Below are 6,000 nucleotides of genomic sequence, written 5' to 3'. Positions count from 1 at the left end.
TCGAAATTATGGTCTACTATAAACGATGTTCGGTGACTTCAGTACACTAGATTCTATTTATCAGTTTATGATTGCCGTCAGGAATAAAGCTTTATCATGGGTTATCTGTGTTCTTCCCACTAAAAGTATCGAAACTCAATTCCTAGCGTCGCCAGCCCTGCATACTGAACGCTGAGCCACAGGAAGACTTATGATGCGAGCAACATTTAAAAAGCTGTTTTATTTTGTAAACACCGATTACATTAAAAGCTACATTGTACACATCTATTTCGAATAAATACAGCAGATGACATTACAAAAACATATCTAATATTGAGCAGAGTTTTGGAGAAAGCAGCTTGTTGGAAAAACGTATCTAATATTGAGCAGAGTTTTGGAGAAAGCAATTTGTTGGAAAAACATATCTAATATTGAGCAGAGTTTTGGAGAAAGCAATTTGTTGGAAAACATATCTAATATTGAGCAGAGTTTTGGAGAAAGCAGTTTGTTGGATCATATAGTAAAAGATAATGTAAACTTTAGTCCACTTAATGCAAACAAAAGCGTTTTATTTATTCAACTATAGTTTCTTCGGTTAACTTACAATAATTTATACACTCAGGTAAACATGAACGCTTCTGACTTATAACCAGATTTTAGTTCCCGTCGGAGGCACAACACAGATAGCCCATATTGAGCTTCGCATTGAATAACAAATACTGCTATTTATATAATCATTGACCTCTGTCAATGTCGAGAGAGGACCAGGCATGGCCCGGTGGTTAAGGCATTCGACTCATAATCTAAGGGTCGCGGATTCGAATCCCCGTCACACCAAACATGCTCGCCCTTTCAGCCGTGGGAGCGTTATAACATGAGGTCAATACCACTATTCGTTGGTAAAATAGTAACCCAAGAGTTGGCGATGGGTGGTGATTACTAGCTGCCTTCCCTCTAGTCTTACACTGCTAAACTAGGGACGGCTAACGCACATACACACACTCATATACAGCTGTGGGGTGTACAACTACCCAATGGGCTTTCCCCACCCCTGGTATCAAAGTTCTGTTTTTAGAGATATAAACCTTCAAGTTTACCACTGATTCACCAAGAGCGGGGTGTCTACTTCATGTAAGAGGTTATTTAAAAAGTAAAAGGGAATAATTGATAAGATATTAACTGCATATTATATTTGAGTGTAAACTATGTGACAATCGAAACGCTTTACGTTTTCACTACAAGGAAGTTTGTTTTACTGAAACTAATGTATTAGTACTTATGTTTGGAAGAACATAGACAAACACGTTGCTGAAAATTAAGAAAAACTACCCGAACAACGATCATACATTTAATGTAAACACGGAGGAAATATCGTGAATTTTGATTTCATTTTCATGAAAAACATCAGTAGGAACTTCGATATTGATAATTCTACCTTTCCATTTTGTAATACCCCTAAAGAGTCCAGTCATTTTGTCTTGTCATGTCAAATAGCTAACCTTGTTGGGTACAGAGGCACAACAGTATGTTGCTGATTTTTAACTCTAGAAACAAGGTTTCGATACCCATAGTGTAACTTTGTGCTTAACTTCAAACAAACAAACTTATCATGTCGAACAGCAAACCTCCAATCTTGTTACGGAACTAAAGGATCCAATTATGTCAGTCCTTAGAAATGCACCACGTGAGAGGCAGGGCGATTGTTTTCACTCATGTCGAATGACACATTAGAAAAAATAATGATTGGCTACGTTCAGAAGTAACGTAAAAGAAAAGGAGGAACTTTCATAATATGTGCTGTGGAATAATTCTAAGAAAACCTGCGTAATTAGCCACAAAAATAATATACACTGCTGGCCAAAATCTTAAGGCCAATGAACATAAAGAAAAATGCATTTTGTGTTGTTAGACTCAACCACTTATTTGAGTGGAGCTTCGAAAGGTGAAAATAAGAAAAGGGAAAATAAAAATAAACTTTTTAAGACATTTAATGAGGAAAATGTGAACACTATGAAATTAGCCTAAATACCAGCTGGTCAAAAGTTTAAGACATACCAAAAAGAAGTCCTAAACAGGGTAGGAAATGCCCAGCGAGACTACTCAGTAGTGAGTTGCACAGATGTCATTGCAAATAACATCAAACATTTGCTTTGGCATGGTCGATATAAGCGTTTCCTGAAGGCTGGCTGGAATGTTATTCTAAGTGGTGAAGATGGCTTCACGAAGATCATGCACTGTTGGGAATTGACGTCCATTTCTATAGACTTCCCTTGCCATCCACCGCCAAACATTTTGAATGGGGCTCAATTCGAGTGAACATGCTGGATGGTTCAAAAGAATCACGTTATTCTCCACGAAAAAGTCCCTTGTCCAATGGGCATTGTGGATTACAGCGTTGTCCTGCTGAAAGATCCAGTCATTTCCACACAAGCGAGGGCCTTCAGTCAATAAGGATGCTCTCTCCACATGCCAATGTAGCCAGCTGCTGTTTGACGCCCATGTATAACCTGAAGCTCCATTGTTCCATGGAAGGAGAAAGCACCCCAGATTATGATGGAAACTCCTCCACTGTGTCGTGTAGAAAATATCTCCGGTGGGATATCCTTATCGTGCTAATAACGTTGGAAGCCATCTGGACCATCCAGGTTAAATTGTTTCTCATCAGAGAACAAAACCTTCTTCCATTTTTCTACGTCCCATGTTTGGTTCTTTTCAGCAAAGTTTAACCGAGCTGTTTCGTGGTGTGGAAGGAGGCGTGGCCTTTGAAGACGTTTCCGGTTTTTAAAGCATTTCTCTCGTAGATGCCGTCTTATTGTTCTTGATCTGCATTTTGCGTCCGTAAGGGTCTTAATGTGGTTCGATGATCGGCTGGTGTCTTGCCGGACAACCCGTGGAATCGTCCTGCTCAATGCCGGCGAAATTTTCTTTGGCCGACCACTTGAAATTCTCGTTCCGTATCCCTCAGGGTCTTTTAAGAATTTTGCAACAGCAGTTTTGCTGAGCCCAATCTCACCAGCGATGGCACGTTGATAGAGACCTTGCTTTTGCAGCTCGACAATTCTGCCACATTCAAACTCTGTCAACCTTTTAGCCAATGTAACAGAGGAGATGTCAATAGGAAATGTTGACAACGCTAATGCTTGAACACAAATGACGAAATTTCATTACGTGTTTACTGATTAACGCTTCATTTCAGTGTGGTCTTAAACTTTTGACCAGCTAGTATTTAGGCTAATTTCATAGTGTTCACATTTTTCCTATTAAATGCTAAAAAGTTTTTATTTTTATTTTCCCTTTTCTTATTGTCATCTTTCGAAGCTCTACTCAAATAAGTGGTTGAGTCTAGCAACGCAAAATGCATATTTTTTTTCTTTTTATTCTTTGGCCTTAAGATTTTGGCCAGCAGTGTATATACCAAGACCTGTATTTCATTACTAAGTACTACTGTCTAAATCAGGGATGCGAAATATATCAAGTCTTACATCACACGTCCCCCGCTAGTATAGCGGTAGGTCTTCGGATTTACAACGCTAAAATCAGGGGCTCGATTCCCCTGGGTGGGCTGAGCAGATAGCCCGATGTGGCTTTGTTATAAGAAAAACACACACTTACATCACACAAATAAGTAATACTGTCTAGGTCAGGAATATGAAATTTTTACGTCACACAACTAGATAATACTGTCTAGGTCATGGAGGTGATAGGCAAGTGGCTTAGTGCAATATTTTGAGGTTATTGAGTGAACATCAGCATCATATTTGGCATGAAGTTTTTTTGGTAACAGTTATCAACTTTTGCCCAGGAACACTCTTGAAATATAAAGGACTTCTGTATAATACATAAAAATATAACATGGCTACCTCTCACCATGTATTATGCTTAGACTTTTTACAATTGTCAGAATAGCACTTAATTATGAAATTTTAAGACAACTAAACATTCTATCATTATTTGTTTTGCTGTAAAGATACTATAGCCAACTATTTTCTAACTTGAATAGGTGCAGCCTGTGAATAATAGTGCGAAATGTGTAGTCCTACACCACAGTTTGCAATCAATGTGTATTTTGGTCAGTTTGGAACAGTGTTTGTAGATGAATTCTGAACACATTGTCTGTATATGTCTGTGGAAGTAACAAGTTCATCATTATACACACACTGCTTTTATTGGCTGATTATGCACCGCAATTGTCCAGAAGGAAACAGTTGATTGGCTGATCATATACTACAACTGTCTGGAGGGAAACAGGTGATTGGCTGATTATGTACTACAACTGTCCAGAGGAAGCAGTCAATGTTGATTTTGCTGCAATTGTATTTTGCATATGCGTCTGTTCAATTCCTTAGATGCTTCAGAGACTTCGAGAAATGGGATCCAAACAGAAACTTGTGCTTCTGACGCTCTAGTCCATGCAAATTCCTGTGGTTTCTTCTCCAAATTCCTGCTTGGTTTAAGGCATGACTTATGTGTTGAAGAAAAAAACATCTAACAGAAAAGAAGAGAGGGACTTAAGACAGTAAAGAAGAGAGGGACTTAAGGCAGTGAAGAAGAGAGGGACTTAAGAGAGTGAAGAAGAGAGGGACTTAAGGCAGTGAACAAGAGAGGGACTTAAGAGAGTGAAAAGAGAGGGACTTAAGGCAGTGAAGAAGAGAGGGACTTAAGGCAGTGAAGAAGAGAGGGACTTAAGGCAGTGAAGAAGAGAGGGACTTAAGACAATGAAGAAGAGAGGGACTCAAGGCAGTGAAGAAGAGAGGACTCAAAGAGAGTGAAGAAGAGAGGACTCAAGAGAGTGAAGAAGAGAGGAGATAAGAGAGTGAAGAAGAGGACTCAGAAGAAGAGAGGGGACGAATTTAAGGCAGTGAAGAAGAGAGGACTTAAGAGAGTGAAGAAGAGAGGACTCAAGACAAAAGAAGAGAGGACTCAAGAGAGTGAAGAAGAGAGGACTCAAGACAGCAAAGAAGAGAGGACTCAAAGTGAAGAAGAGAGGACTAAGAGAGAAGAAGAGAGGACTCAAGCAGTGAAGAAGAGAGGACAAGAGAGTGAAAAGACTCAAAGAAGAGGACTCAAAGAAGAAGAGAGGGACTTAAGAGAGTGAAGAAGAGGGGGACTTAAGAGAGTGAAGAAGAGAGGGACTTAAGAGAGTGAAGAAGAGAGGGACTTAAGGCAGTGAAGAAGAGAGGACTTAAGAGAGTGAAGAAGAGAGGGACTTATGACAGTGAATCTTCTTGACATTTGGGTGGAAATGATCCTGTTCGATTTGAACACTTAATGGCTGAAGATTTCTTTGCGTATTATTGTGGCAGCTTTGACCAGAATAACAGAGCTTCCTGTAACATACTGCCTATCCATTCGTTGAAAATAATTATGGTGTTTCTGTCATCATACTGTTTTTGAGCCTCTGGGAAACGTTTTAGTAGTTGATTTTTTTAACTTGGTCTTGTTAATTAACTTACTAATATCAAAATCCTCCAAACGATTTACATTAGCGAGCGAAATTCAGAAAACTTGAAGAATAGGGTTCCATGGTCTACAACTATTTCAATATAGTTCCTTAGCTCGATAAGCAATCGACTCTCATTCACTTTATTAGGCCCAGTATAACCAAGTGGTTAGGACACCTGACTTGTAATTTGAGGGTGGCGGGTTCGAATCCCTTTAATGCTCGCCCTTTCAGCTGTGGAGGTGTTATAATTTTACGGTCAATTGCAATAATCGTTAGTAAAAGAATAGCCCATGAGTTAGCGGTGGGTGGCGATAACTAGTTGCTTTTCCTCAAGTCTTACGCTACTAAATTAGGGACGGCTAGAGCAGATAACCTTTGTATAGCTTTGCACGAAATTCAAAAACAAACAAACACTTTATTAGTTACATGTATGGTTTCTGGTTCCTTGCTTAATTTTCTAATACGGCTATGGTATAGATTTTCAACTTGACCAAGCATTTGAGATGATATTTGACTTTGGTCGCAATAACATCTCTCCCAGTATTTTTTGTAAGGAGCTGCGTGTCTTACAGTTCAGT

The sequence above is a fragment of the Tachypleus tridentatus genome, chromosome 12 (assembly GCF_004210375.1).
Source record: "Tachypleus tridentatus isolate NWPU-2018 chromosome 12, ASM421037v1, whole genome shotgun sequence".
Lineage (NCBI taxonomy): Eukaryota > Metazoa > Arthropoda > Merostomata > Xiphosura > Limulidae > Tachypleus > Tachypleus tridentatus.
This window is presented reverse-complemented; position numbering follows the sequence as displayed.